Source organism: Octopus sinensis, linkage group LG23, assembly GCF_006345805.1.
Source record: "Octopus sinensis linkage group LG23, ASM634580v1, whole genome shotgun sequence".
In the NCBI taxonomy this organism is placed as follows: Eukaryota; Metazoa; Mollusca; class Cephalopoda; order Octopoda; family Octopodidae; genus Octopus; species Octopus sinensis.
Window position 1 is genome coordinate 19,743,882 of NC_043019.1, and position 16,052 is coordinate 19,759,933.

General features: G+C 39.9%; 1 protein-coding gene across 1 annotated transcript in view; it reads right to left on the reverse strand.

Annotated features, from left to right (window-relative positions):
- Window positions 1-15,510, reverse strand: part of LOC115223536 (beta-1,3-galactosyltransferase 5-like) — a 54,020-nt gene extending 38,510 nt beyond the window's left edge. The window contains exon 1 of the mRNA XM_029794169.2: window positions 15,399-15,510. The gene's annotated coding sequence lies outside the window, so the exon portion shown is untranslated. The remainder of the gene's footprint in view (window positions 1-15,398) is intronic.
- Window positions 15,511-16,052: the final 542 nt, after the last annotated feature.

Sequence of the window (16,052 nt, forward strand, 5' to 3'; positions counted from 1 at the left end):
CCTTCAAATGACGCCACCCCGCTGACTAAGCGAGCAGGCCAAGAGAAGAAAAAGTGAGAGAAAGAGTGGTGAAAGAGTACAGCAGGGATCACCCCCCCCCCCTGCCGGAGCCTCGTGGAGCTTTTAGGTATTTTCGCTCAATAAACACTCACAACGCCCGGTCTGGGAATCGAAACCGCGATCCTACAACCGCTGCCCTAACCACTGGGCCATTGTGCCTCCGTGTGTATATATATATATATATATACAAATACGCATATATGGGTACAGGAGGTCACCAACGGTGTAAATAACATGAAATACATAAACAACGAGGAAAAAATGGAAAACAGGACACGTTAACACAGAAAGAACCCTTCATCAGTTGTCGGCTGTCTATCTACTCCTCATTTCGAGCATTCAACGACAATATGAGTCTTCAAAGACAGTTGCTCCCATAAATTTTAAAATAAAATTTAGATTTATGGACGGTCAAAGATAGAAACAAAACAATGACCGTAGAGGCATACAAGGAAACTGAACGAAAACAAACATGAAGGGTCATTAGAGCAGAACGAGCGGAAAATAGCGAATGCCGAGAGAAACATCTTTTTCTTAAAAGAGAAAATATAGAAGAGAGAAGGAGAAAAACACGTCCGTTCGTTTCAATGTCCTTATAGGAAAAGGAAAAGAAAGATGTTCACGTGAAGAAAAGGAAGATGGACGATGGTCACGTGTGAGCAACGACAGAAATAGAAAACGGTGAAGCAGGGATGGGGAGAAAAAGGGAATAGAAGCCCGTCGTGTACACACACACACACACACACACACATATATATATATATATATATATTATTTTTCCACTGTTTATATATATATTTTTTACTGTTTATATGTTTGTACTGTCGTTACCGTCTTGCTTTTTTTTACCCCTCTGCGAAAAGATCTCAGAATTTTAATTGATTTGCTTTTCGCGGGAAGGAAGTTTTCTTCGAAGTATACGTCTCGCTTTTATCCTTCGAAACGTTTAGTAGATGAAACCTTAGCGACTGAAGAAGGGGATTTTTCGTTGTGCTTATTGTCCTGTATCTCTCTCTTTTTTTTTTTTTTGCTTGTCTTGTTCCTTGGTTTGTGTCTATGTGTTTCGTCTCTCTATGTGTTCGACGTCTTTTTGGTGTCCTGTACACATATATGCGTGTATATGTACATGTAGAGGTAGGTACGTACATATATGTTTATATATATGCATATGTTCTATTTTATTAACATATTATACGACTAAACGCACGCACCCTATTAAGTAAGATTGTTCTGTTTATCAAGTTAGCCTTGATATTAACTCTCACGCGACTCTGCATCTTTCTTTCTTTTTCTCCCATTCCCTTTTTCGTCTTTTTTTCCCTCACTTAACTTGTCTCTTCCTCTCTCTCTCATTCTTCATTCTCTCTCTCCCTTTCACCATTCTTCTTGGTCTCCTTGCACCATTCCCCTTCTTCTCTCTCTTCCTCTTGCTCCTCCTCCCCCATTCCCGTCGTCCATCTGCGACGATACTTCCGTCGTAACTGCTATCCTGTCTTTTCTCGCCCGCCTCCTAAGGCTACTGGTCGACACATTTTCTCTCTCTCTCGTCGTCCACGATAATCCAGCGTTTGCAATACTTTTTTCGTCTGGCGTTAACAGCCCTTCTTATCTTGTTCTCCTTGTCCTGTCTCTCACTGTTATATATTTATTTTTCCACTGTTTATATATATATTTTTTACTGTTTATATGTTTGTACTGTCGTTACCGTCTTGCTTTTTTTTTTACCCCTCTGCGAAAAGATCTCAGAATTTTAATTGATTTGCTTTTCGCGGGAAGGAAGTTTTCTTCGAAGTATACGTCTCGCTTTTATCCTTCGAAACGTTTAGTAGATGAAACCTTAGCGACTGAAGAAGGGGATTTTTCGTTGTGCTTATTGTCCTGTATCTCTCTCTTTTTTTTTGCTTGTCTTGTTCCTTGGTTTGTGTCTATGTGTTTCGTCTCTCTATGTGTTCGACGTCTTTTTGGTGTCCTGTACACATATATGCGTGTATATGTACATGTAGAGGTAGGTACGTACATATATGTTTATATATATGCATATGTTCTATTTTATTAACATATATATATATATATATATATATATATATATATATATATATATATATATATACGAGTGAGTGGACAAACGAAAGAAGGCACTCAGCACGTTTATTGAGAGTTATATGTATGGATCAAAACAGTTTGATTGAAATTCGTTTGTAGTCCGAGAGTTTCAATGCTAATCTTCAGCCATTTTGAATTTGAATGAAAGAAGTTGATTGTTATTAACGTAAGGTTGTCTGGGATTGGTCGAGGAAGGTCACGTGATGTCGTGGTTTGATGCTGGTATAACCGTATATCAGTGACGACTGTTACTTGGAAAACACCGCATGGTGAACAGGAAGTCTACCACGTGGTGGACTGGAAATCGGTCTGGTTGTTGGAGGTTGGAGGTTGTGGATGCGCTAATTTTGCATGCATGTCTGTATTGATGCTAGTGTACGCATCTGTACATGGGCGCGCACGTTCTCCCACACATACATACATTTATGAGTTAATCCTGCTTAGACAACATCGCACGCACCAACAGACGTAAAAATGCATTCAACTACCCCCAACCCCAACCTGCAACTTCCGAAACCCCACCATGTGCCTTCCAGAAGGACCCTGCCTCCCAAGGGCTGTAGTATACAGAGCCACCCTTACACCATCCGACAGCAATACTAGGCACTATACGGGTATGACAGCTAATGACTCAAACATTACTCGGAGAGCTGTTCCATCTGGTAAATTTATTAAGTCGGGTATAATTTCGAGCTACACCATGTCAATTTCTGGTGGGACCTTCCCAATTTTTATTTTGGACGTGCGTTTACCCATATAAGTGGTCAGTAGCACCAGTTCATTGGTTTTCAAAGGTACTGTGGAGTGTTCCTTTGCTTCTTCTTCGGAAGCAAATTTTTCCTCCACAGTGCCGTATTTTTATCTCTTGCTACGTATTTGGTACCCCACCCGTCATATGGGCTGGAGACATTTTTCTATTGTTTCCTTTGGTATATGTTCAACTTTTTCATTTTTAGTGAAAGAGTTTTAAATATTTTCGTAGCTGTTTGTTGCATGATATCACCGGGTGGGGTTAAGTTTACATTATTCTCCTCACGCTTTACTAAGCGTTTATATTTTACTAGGTCAGCTTGGATAACTTTTAGGTTTTCCTAGTTTATAGTTGCAACCGACGCGAAACCACGTCGGTTTGGTTTGCTTAATTCATTTTCTTTGTCAGTTAATTCTTTTTCATTGTTGCACATTGGGGGGTCCTTTGTAGGATTTGTCGTATATTTCTGGGATTGTTTTCTGGATTCACCTCCTTCCGATCGCAACAGGGAAATGCTAGGAACATTTTTTGGTACATCTCGTTGAGTTTGTTGATATTGGGGGTGCTGTCTGTGTTTTGTCTGGAAGCCATAATTTCAAAAATGCGTAGATAAATTACACAAGAAAAAGTTGCAATGAAAAAGTTCAATTCACCCCTTAAAGGGGGAATTTCTAGACTCGATACTTTCCCTGCTAAGCAGGTTCAGAATCGATAACACTCAAAATTCATAAGATGATGATAATAATAATAATAATAATAATAATAATAATAATAATAATAATAATAATAATAATAATAATAGTAGCCGAAAGCCATAGAAACACTAATATGACCCAGTTTAACAATGGGGAAAATAACTCTCGAAGACTGGAATATCTACAATATCCTGTGAGTATTTAAAATTCTCTTCAAAATAAGTTAAGAAATTTACAAATTTACATATCTACAGTTTTCAAACATATAGGCGCAGGAGTGGCTGTGTGGCAAGTAGCTTGCTAACCAACCACATGGTTCTGGGTTCAGTCTCACTGCGTGGCATCTTGGGCAAGTGTCTTCTGCTACAGCCCCGGGCCGACCAATGCCTTGTGAGTGGATTTGGTAGACGGAAACTGAAAGAAGCCCGTCGTATATATGTATATGTGTGTTTGTGTGTCTGTGTTTGTCCCCCCCAAATCGCTTGACAACCGATGCTGGTGTGTTTACGTCCCCGTCACTTAGCGGTTCGGCAAAAGAGACCGATAGAATAAGTACTGGGCTTACAAAGAATAAGTCCCGGGGTCGATTTGCTCGACTAAAGGCGGTGCTCCAGCATGGCCGCAGTCAAATGACTGAAACAAGTAAAAGAGTAAAAGAGTAAGAGAGTAATACAATCGATCAGCTTTAAAAACTTTAATACCCACAATTGCCTCTGTAAACATCCCCTTTTTTTTCTTCTTTCTGAAAACATCACGGTTTTCTTTGTGAGGACTTACAAATGACTATCTTTGGTGAACCTTAAAACTTTCTATGAAAATCTGACTTTTCTTTGATTCCTCCCTGAATATTCAAATATAAATGTAAATATATACTTTTTATAGCAAAAACACACCTGTTCTTCTAACTGGACATACAAACATCTCTAGAAAAGTCAACTTCAATCTCTACAATATGACCTTACCCGAAATATGCAAACACTTTTTATTGCAATAACACAAACGCACATGGAAAAAAATAATGATACTAATAATAGATTCTCTCTGGTCGAACACAACTTCTCTATTCACAAATAACACAGAACAGAGTAAGTCGGCCCTTCCTAAATTTTTCTTAAGGTTAAGGTCACTGTTCGCTGCTAGTAGTAGACATTTGAACTTTTTTTGACCGATAGGACCCCATCCCACCTAAAAAAATTTTTTTTTTAATTACATGAGCCACACTTACTACTACTACTGCTACTGGTGCTGCTGCTGCTGTAGCTACTACTGCTGCTGCTGCAACTACGGCCACTACTACTGCTGCTGCTGCTACTGCTGCTGCTACCACTGCTGCTGCTGTCACTACTACTACTATTGCTACCTCTGCTGCTGTTGCTGCTACCAATACTACTGCTGTTACTGCTACTACTACTATTGCTACTATTGCTGCTGCTGCTAATGATGATAAATGAGTGGTTAAATCTTTTATTTATTTATTTATTTATTTTTACTGAAAACTTAATAATAATTTAACTTTACTTGAAAAGAAAATTTCAAACAGTCCACCGAATCGCTTGTCCAATGGTTATACAGGAAGCGCGCCCATCAGGAGGCCGCCAGCCCGATGGCGAAAAATTTTCAAATGACAGAATATCTTCCCCGAATACGAACCTAGAAGGTCACTTAAACGGGATTTGTCCCAAAGTAAAGCCCCCAAAGTTCACCACCACAACGACCACAAAATCAATAATGTAAAAGAACTAAATAGAACCGGGAAGAATATAAATAAGTAATATACGCTTATTACTTTGCATTAAGTAGGCCAACCCAAGAAAAACACACCGCAAACTCCTACAGAATTTGGAGGAATCCAGCTAGCAGACCAAACCTGGATGAAAACAGATTAGCAAATGTTAGAAGAGATATCTTCAGAAATACCAGACTCACAGATGCAGAATTAACCTCTATTAAAAAAGTGGTAGAGAATGACCTAAATGTAAGTCAGGAAAGAAATAACGAAGCTGAGGAGAGGAATGTTGGGCCACAAGCATTGACTAAAAGGCGCCCATCTGCCGAAACGACTCAAGATCCTGAAGAAGGAAAATATAATGACCCTAGAAAAAACAGCCCTGAAAATGATGTCGAAACAGAATTTGAAGACCTCATGTTTGTTGAACAACACAGAAAATCTATCATTGAAATGAAGCAAGAAGTTCTGAATGAGCTTGCAGTTGTAGGCCATACACCTATGAATGATAGGGAACCACACCATAAACTCTCAAATGCACATCAACATAAAACAAATAAAAATTGGCAACTGCGTTACACAGGAAATCATACACCAACTAAAACCCGATCTTAATAAATTAAATGAAATTATTTACTCTGTCGCTAAGGTAATCGAAAGACGCTGTTTAACACCCTAAAAGCCAACAATACCAAATTCGAAAAGAAAATCAAACTGGAGGAGTAGAATTGAAACTGAAATTGAATCATTGCGAAGGGAGATATCAATATTAACTGAGCTAATCTCTGGAAATGATGTAAGATCAAGAAAAGGCAGGAAGATTGTGAGAAAATATGGACGCTCAACAAGAGAAGAACTAATGTCAGCGAAAGAAACACTTAAATAAAGAGTTCCAGCAAAAGCTCAGAGAATACGCAGATTTGAGAAAAGAATCAAATACTATAAGCAAAATAAGATGTTCAAATCCAATGCCAAATCATTTTACAGGGAAATAGGGAAAGAAAAAATAACCATTGAAAATCCACCCCTAATGGAAGAAGTTGAAAACTTTTAGAAGGGGATCTGGAGTGATGAGAAACCATACAATGAAAATGCAGAGTGGATCAAACGCACCCAAGACGACTACAAAAATCTACAAGAACAGGTATGGGAAGACATCCCAATCGCCGACCTAAGGAGGGCACTAACGGAGGCTCATAAGTGGAAATCCCCTGGTATTGATAGAGTACCAAACTTCTCTCATCACTCTCGTCCACACACAAAATGTTAGTAATACTATTTAATAGTATTATGAAAGACCCGGAAAAAACACCCCATTGGATGGCAAATGGTATTACTTACCTCCTCCCCCAAAATAACAAAACCAAAGACCCAAAATACTACCGGCCTATAACATGTTTGTCAACTACCTATAAGATTTTGACATATATTCTAGTGGAGAAAACATATACGTTTATGGAAGAGAATAACCACGGAACAAAAAGGATGCAGACGAGGCTCATACGGATGCAAAGATCAGCTTCTAATTAATCGCATGATCCTTGAGAACTGCCATAACAAGCGCAGAAATCTCAGCTCTTCATGGATTGATTATAAAAAAGCCTTTGACAGCATACCACATTCGTGGATTCTGAAATCGCTGGACATTTTCAAAATTTCTCCTGTGAAGAGAACAGGATATGGCTACAAAATTGACAACAGGAAAATAAGCCATCTATTTTATATGGATGGTTTAAAACTATACGGCAAAGATGATGAAGAAATTGAAGGACTACTACATACTGTGAAAGGATTCAGTGATGATATTGGGATGGAGTTTGGCCTTGAGAAGTGTGCGAAAGCCACTTTTAAGAAAGGGAAATTGGTAAAGTCAAGTTCAATCGAATTAGATGTCAAAACAGTAATAAAGGAACTTGAGCAGGAACAAACCTATAAATACCTAGGAATAAATGAAGGCTCTGGTATCCAGCATGCAAGCATGAAAGAGAAGGTTAGGAAAGAATGTTATAGAAGAGTTCGAGCAGTCCTGAAGTCTGAGCTGAATGCATATAATAAGGTTTTAGCCATAAATTCCTTAGCAGTACCAGTTGTTCTTTATAGATTCAATGTGCTGAACTGGAATACCAGTGAAATAATGAAAATTGACAGAAAAATCCGCAAGCTACTGACTTGTAATAAGATGCACCATCCAAAGGCAGACATGGATCATCTTTACCTTCCCAGAGCTCAGGGAGGTCGAGGTTTGATCCAGCTTGAACTTACATACAAAACCACCACAATCGGACTGGCCAAATACCTTGAAACAACCAACGATTGGATGCTAAAACTTGTTGAAAAACATGAAAGACTGAAAAGACTTCACTCTATTCTCAAAGAGAGCAAAGAATTCGCTGCTGATCTCTTAGATACCCACCAGATTGATCAGGCTGAAGGAAATACGCCAATTGCAGCTGCAAAGAAAATAAAATTAATTGCAAAGACAAAAGCACATGAAAATTTAGCTAGCAGATAGGAACAGAAACCTCTCCATGGCAAATATGTGGCCCGTAGCAAACAAGCTGATGTCGACCAGAAACACACGCACCAATGGTTACGAAGCTCAAGGCTAAAACCAGAGAGTGAAGGTTTCATATTAGCTGCTCAAGACCAAAGCTTATTAACCCGGAACTACCAAGCCAATGTAATAAAAAATGGAGCCGAAATGCCGATTCTGTAACGATGAGATTGAAACAATAGACCACTTAATCTCAGGGTGTAGAGTCTTAGCACCTGCAGAATATAAAGCAAGACATGACAGAGTTGACCAGTATTTACACTGGACAATATGTCGGCATTATAAAATCAAAACCGCTGACAAATGGTATAAATATCATCCTGAGGGAGAAAATGTGTCGATTCTATGGGACTTCCCCGTGCAGACCGACAGGACTATAAAAGCTAATAAACCGGATATTATTATAAAAGATCAGGCAAAAAGGATGTGTTTATTAATTGACATGAGTATTCCTTGCGATCACAATATATAGCGGCGAAAGAATTTGACAAGATCAGTAAATATAAAGATCTGCTAATAGAAATTGAAAAAATGTGGCATCTCAAGGCGACTACAGTACCAGTGATTGTAGGATCTCTAGGAATGATAAAAAAAAAGGTACTGAAACCTATTTGAAAATGATACCAGGCTTACCATCCCTACAGGAAGTGCAAAAAATCGTATTAACTGGAACGGCTCATGTACTGAGAAGAGCATTATCACTGTTAAAACAACATCCATCCATGAATTTATTTATTTATTAATTTTTAAATACATATTTTATCTGTGAATTTGTGCGTGTAATCTGGGAATGCATACAATGCCCTTCTCTACCCTAGGTGTATGGAAAACACTCGGCGAGAAATGGAAGAAAATTTGAAGAAAGAAGGAAAAAACATAATAATAATAATAATAATAATAATAATAATAATAATAATAATAATAATAATAATAATCCATAATGATTTTACCAGGTAGCTAGTGCGGGTTCAGCTTACTGCCTCTCCACGCACTACTAGAAAATAGGCGTTAATGCCTTATGTTACTACCTTAAAATCTCCGAGAACAACGTACTTTATTTGTAGGTAAATAATGAATCAAACTTGGTTAGATAACTGCAGGCGCGTTTTGAACTTAAAGTAAATTAATTTTACTTACTGTTTCTCTTCAGTACAGTATTCCATAATGCATAAATTCGCGAGTATTTCAAAAATATGCACATGATCAAGCGACATCATGTGTCCGACATTCATTCATACTCGCAAAAGTATACTGCCGCGTTTACTTCATATGTCACTTTTATACCCACGATGTGTTAAGATGGGCCATGACTGTTAAGGACATGCGTAAGCTTGCAGTGAATGAAGCTAGTATGCTGCGATGAATGAGTAACGTCAGTGTGCATACACGACAGAGTGTAAGCATCCTGAGAGAAAAGTTGGACATAAGAAGCGTCAGATGTGGTGTGCAAGAGAGACGACTGCGCTGGTATGGTCTTGTGTTGCGTATGGATGAGGGCAGCTGGGTGGAAAAGTGTCACACCCTAGCAGTAGAGGGAGCCTGTGGGAAAGGTAAACCCAAGAAGACCTGGGATGAGGTGGTGAAGCATGACCTTCGAACGTTGAACCTCGCCGAGGCGATGACTAGTGATCGAGACCTTTGGAGATATGCTGTACTTGAGAAAACCCGGCAAGCGAAGTGAGACCGTAACCCTGGCCTATGCCAGTGCAGCATACCCAGCCCATTTAAGAGCACCCTTCAATCATTGGGCAAGAGACTGCATTTGCGAAAACCTGTTGAGGCAAGTGAAGTCGTTGTCGTGGCTAATGACAGTACCTATTTCTTTATTACCCACAAGGGGACAAACAAGGACAGACATAGGTATTAAGTCGATTACATCGACCCCAGTGCGTGACTGGTACTTAATTTATCGACCCCGAAAGGATGAAAGGCAAAGTCCACCTCGGCGGAATTTGAACTCACAACGTAACGACAGACGAAATACGGCTACGCATTTCGCCCGGCGTGCTAACGATTCTGCCAGCTCGCCGACCGCCTGATTGGCTCCTGTGCCGGTGGCACGTAAAAAGCAACATTCAAGCGTAGTCGTTGCCTGTGCCGCCTGACTGCCCCCCACCCCACCCCGCAGGTGGCACGTAAAAAGCACCCACTACACAAACTGCGTGATCTCGGCATAGTTGGAAAACTTGGAGAGTGGTTACATGACTTTCTGAAAGATAGAAGTCAGGCAGTAGTGGCCAATGGATCCACCTCAATGAAAACACAAATAGTGAGCGGTGTTCAACAGGGTACTGTCTTGGGACCACTGCTTTTCATAGTGGCCCTCTCAGATATACCCTCAACTGCCCGGATAGCCACCCTTGCTATAGCTACGCAGACGATACGAAAGTCTCACAGAAAATACAGAACCACAGCGATGTTGCATATTTGCAGCGCGAGTTGGACTCAATTTACAAATGGGCTGAGGATAATAATATGCAGTTTAATGCTGAAAAATTCCAAGCCCTGCGGTACCGGCGTCCAAAACTGAATATGAAGCTTACAGAATACAGTAGTCCACAGGTTACAGGATCCTGTAAACTAGCGGTTCGGCAAAAGAGGCCGATAGAATAAGTAATACGCTTACAAAGAATAAGTCCTAGGGTCGATTTGTTCAAATAAAACCCGTAAAGGCGGTGCTCCAGCATGGCCGCAGTTAAATTACTGAAATAAGTAATATATATATATATATATGAAAGCTAGCAGTCCGAAACTTCGAAGTCTCCGTCAAGTCCCCATATAAAAGTATGAATTCTACCAAGAATATCGGGTAATTCTTTATTTAAGGTTAAACCGTTTTTACACTACTTTAAATCGACCCAAGAAGCATTTTTGCCTTTCTCTCTCTCAGCAGATACAATTTCTACGCATAACAACATGCGTCAACACACATTTGCATATTCAAACTTATGCGTTTATGGATGTAACAGACTTACATTCACTTCAAAGAGTACATCTCACCTCGCTGAGGTAAAGCACTTCATTCATGTGTGCGTGCGTGCGTGTGTGTGTGTGCGTGCGTGCGTGTGTATGTGTGTGTGTGCGTGCGTGCGTGTGTGTGCGCGTGCATATGTTTGTGTGTGTGTGTACAGTTACAAAAACAATATTTTGATAGAGAACGAGATGTTTAATGTTTCACATGTACTTTCATATATGTGAATGTACGCGCGTGTGTGTGCGTGTAGAGAGAGAGAGAGAGAGAGAGAGAAAGGGAAGGCGAATCGGGATATAGTTTTACAAGCAGGTAGACAAAGACATGGAAATCAGAATATCTGCTACGGATGGAGTGCAGTCGAACATATACATGTATATATGGGTGCGTGCGTGCGTGTGTAAATGCGTGCTCGTGAGTAAACACACACATATATATATATATGTGTGTATATATATATATATATATATATATATATATATATAATATATATATATATATATATATATGTGTGTGTGTATATATATATATATATATATATCACCGTGACCACGTGACCGACCAGGCTATCAGATGTTGATACACATCGCTGGTTACAATGCGCTTTGCATTGTTTTAGCCTTCAAATGACGCTAAGCGAGCAGGCCAACAGAAGAAAGAGTGAGAGAAAGTTGTGGTGAAAGAGTACAGCAGGAATCGCCACCACCCCTGCCTCGTGAAGCTTTAGGTGTTTTCGCTCAATAAACACTCACAACGCCCGGTCTGGGAATCGAAACCTCGACTGCGAGTTCACTGCTCTAACCACTGGGCCATTGCGCCTCCACACACACACACACACACACACATATACATATATATATATATATATATATATATATATATATATAATATATATATATATATATATATATATATATATATGTCAGTCTGTCTGTCTGTTTCTTGTTATTGTTTAACCCAGCCGTATTGAAAGGTGTTCCAGCTCTGACAATCTCCCTTTTGTCAGTGCGTCCTTTTAAGACAATAAAACGTGATTTGTTGAAATTTGGCTGCTATTTCTAGCATATCCCTAATTCCGTACAATCGGGTGGGGTCGTGCTACAGAGTCGCGTAGCAGCTGTGATCCGTTGAACCTAGGTTCAAAGACAGCCCAACTGAATCATCCAGTTTTATTCTATTTTTTTCATTTTTTACTTATAGTGTATCTAGGACAGCACAATATCCAGTGTATCCTTCCCTTTTCCTTTTCAAACTCGAGTGACAGACACACAAAACGTGATTTAAATATAGGCATGAATATATATGTATACGATAGTATCTTTGTAGAAGATGTTTGACCTTTATTTCTAGCTTGTCGAGCGACCACCTCCAGGGCAACTCGTTGGTTTTTCATGATGATAATAATAATGATGATGATGATAGCATTGTTGTGAGTTAAACCCAGATCAATTCTTACAAAAGATAAAGTATTCTTGTTGTTAAAGTCCCATCCCATTTTACATCGAATGTCTGTCTGTCTTGGACAATGAAGATGTGATTCGAAAGAGATCTGTAATTTGCCTGTTACAGTTTCCAGAAGGCTTTCTGCAACTACATTACATATGCATTCTTCCACTTTTAGTATGATTTAAGGGAAAGCTAACTTATTTTTAGCAGACCAACCGACTGGCCAAAGGTTTATTCCCTTTCTTCTGTTGGCAAGTGTGTGACTCTGTTGTTGTCTTCCCTCCAGGTCATTCGTGAACTAGTGACCCCTAACAGTTGGGACAAACCAGGCATGACTATTATGTGTTTATACATGTTCCTATGACTACACTATAAAATATGTGAAAGAGAATAGTAATTTTATTTTGACACTGTAAGAATATTTGAAAGGGAAATATCGACTATTATTTCTAGTGTTGAGTCTAGGTTTAGGGTTCAGGGTTAGATTGCGCCGAAAACGGGTGGTGGTGCGTATTCTTTACCTCCGCCGTAGATTGCCCGAGAGTCAAATATGCACACACAAACAAACGCTGAAGGAAGATTTCAGAAGATTTACGCAACTACAGAGGTCGTCCAGAACAAGCTACATACACACAAAGAAGCATTCTAAAGAATACATGATGTTGTTTAGCCCCTGGTAAAGCCTGTTCAACCAGATCTATGATCAAAAGCATTCCAACAATAACAATCCCGTCTTTCTTTTCTTCGTTTTACGGATATGTAGGACTGCATTATCAGATACGCCTTTCAGACCTTGGGGTATGGGATTTGAGAGGGATTTTGCTGCCATTTCTAGCGAGACGAACGACCACTTAGATGCGTCACACTGGTTCATTTTAATGTGTTGTCGCTGTCGTCGTTGGCCTTCATTGAGTAGACTTCAAAATCCAAAGTATTTCAGTGGTAACCTTGTTTTTCTATGCACAGTGAACCAAATTACATAATCCAATGTGTCCTTCGATTATTTTAAGGCAGCCGGGTACGATTTAAAGAAGGTTTGGTTGTTTTTTCGAGCTAGTCGAGTGAACGACGTAAGGGCTTTCCTCTTCACTCACTTTAATACGTTTGTTATTGTGGTTGTTGTGAGTTTAATTCCAGGTTATGGTCAAAAGCAATCATTCCCTGACCATACTGCCTTTACAGGTACAGTTCATCCTACACTTTGGTTATCTTATTTCTGTTGAAATAATTCTGAAAGTAATGAAATTAGTAAAACAAGAGCGCAAACCTCCGCCAAGGCAGCACCAGTGTCCTCTCAACAATTAGCCAGAGATGATTTTTTTAAAATGAGAATATCTGAAATAAACTCGACTGCTCTCACAAACGAGAATACTAAAAATGAACCCGACCGATCTCAAAAATTAAGTAAAAGAACCAGAAAAATAATCCAGAATCTTTGTCTCGTACCTGATCGATCCCAGTGGTAGCCATGGGATGTGAAGGTGGTTGTAGAAAATTTGGTAACAGTAATAAATAGTTTATCCTTATCTAATACAAGCCAAAGTTAACAAATTCACCATTCTAAATAGTTTCAAAAGCGGATGTAATAATAAGTTTTACTCAGGAATTTTGAAATGAATAGCATGAGACTTTTTGGTTTCTTCTTCTCTTAAATTCCGGCCTTTCTTGAGTATTCCTGTCGTTTTAGATCGATGTATATACGTAAGTATATGTATGTATATAAGTAAAGTGTTTATGTGTATGTATAATATATTTAATATATACAACATTATAAAAATATGTTAGGGTTTCTGAACGGTTTTGCTGCCGTTTGTTTATGTAGTTTGAATTCTTTATCCACCAGTTTCTACTAAGATAGAGACGCGAATAGAATTAATAATAAAGAGACGAAAATAAAACTTTGGAAACAGCCTCAAGAGAGGTAAATTGAGAAAACTTTGAACTTTGATGTAAGATCGTAATCATGAAAGTAAAGTAAATATAAGAAATAATCCAGAATCCTTGTCCGGTTCCAGATTGATCCCAAAATCTAATCAGTTTGTGCCAGTCACGAGGCCGAACATCTCTGAAAGTTTCATTCGAATCCATCCAGCGGTTCTTGAGGTGTCCACGGACAAACAAACAAACACGACTGAAAATAAGGCTTGAGACGGCGGAGGTAATAAGTTTGCCATTATTAAGCTAGTGTTTGGAAGATAAACGTGAAATTGTGGTAGGTTTTAATTTGAATCACTTGAAAACAAGAAGCTTGGGTCATAAGAGCAGGAATAATCTTAAGCTTCTCTGTTTTTGAAAGAAAACGATTTGTGAGAGAGAGAAAAAGAGAGAGAGAGAAAAAGAGAAAGAGAGAGTGATAAAGAGAGAGAATGTGTGCGTGTGTGTTTGCGTGTGTCAGACAGAAGGATGTAACTGCAATATAATCGCCTAAAAGTCTCCTTAAGAGTGTTTGGGACATATGCAGTCGTTTTCTTTTCTTATCATTCTATAGGTTAGGGTGAGTTTCGAATGAGCGAATTGTGAGTGAGACATGATAACAAAGACATGAATAACATCAATAATCCAGCGCGTGTGGAGGAGAAATGTTCAGTAAACAATGTTTGTCGGAACGATTCCCCTTGAAGAAAATCATCGCATTTTCTTTTTGAAATTAATCACATCGCACCTTCCAAAAAAGTAAATTCTGTATGTATACATATACACGAATATATATAAAAACAATGTGGACGCAAATTCTATCACACACACACACACACACATATATATGCTCCATATCCATTACATAAAATGACGGGTGTATATAAACATGTCTGCAAATAAATGGTAATGTCACGGTAGCCTCTTGGCGGTCGGTCGCACGTTCGTTCAACTTGGCACTTTGCAATCTCCCTCGTATCATGTTATATCCTACCATGTTTGAAGGTGGAAGAAACATTGAATAATGCTCTCCCAGATACACTTATACATACTTGAATAAAAAGTGAAAAACAAAAAAAAATAAACAGAAACAAACATTCAGCGATCACAGTTCGACAGATGTACGTGTGTGTGTGTGTGTGTGTGTGTGTGTGTGTAAGTGTAAAGGATACATTTACCTTGTCGTAAGTGCTTCCCAACTTCTCTTTTTTGTCACAGGAGACGAACAACTACTTCCACAGCAAAACAAGCTACTGTCGCCGCCGCCGCCGCCCAACGTCGCTGCCACCGCCCACCGCCGCCGCCGCCACCACCGCTGTCACCGCCCACCGCCGACGCCGCCACCGCCGCTGTCACCGCTGCCGACGCCGCCACCACCGCTGTCACCGCCCACCGCCGACGCCGCCACCACCGCTGTCACCGCCCACCGCCGACGCCGCCACCACCGCTGTCACCGCCCACCGCCGACGCCGCCACCACCGCTGTCACCGCCCACCGCCGACGCCGCCACCACCGCTGCCACCGCCCACCGCCGACGCCGCCACCGCCGCCGCTACTAACTGCTGCTGCTGATGATTTATTTCACGCTTAATTGAGGTTAACTTTTTCTGCTGCCTTTTTTCCTTTTCAATCTTTCTAGTAGTAGTAGTAGTAGTGGTAGTAGTGGCAGTGGAGCTGATGTTAATGATGATGATGAAGATGGTGGTGGTGTTGGTGATGATAACAGGGGTAGCGGCGGCGGCGGTGGTGGTGGCGGTGAATGGGTGGAAACTTGAGAATACTTTTTTGCTGTCATCATGGCAATTACAATGATGACGACGTTGTTGTTGATG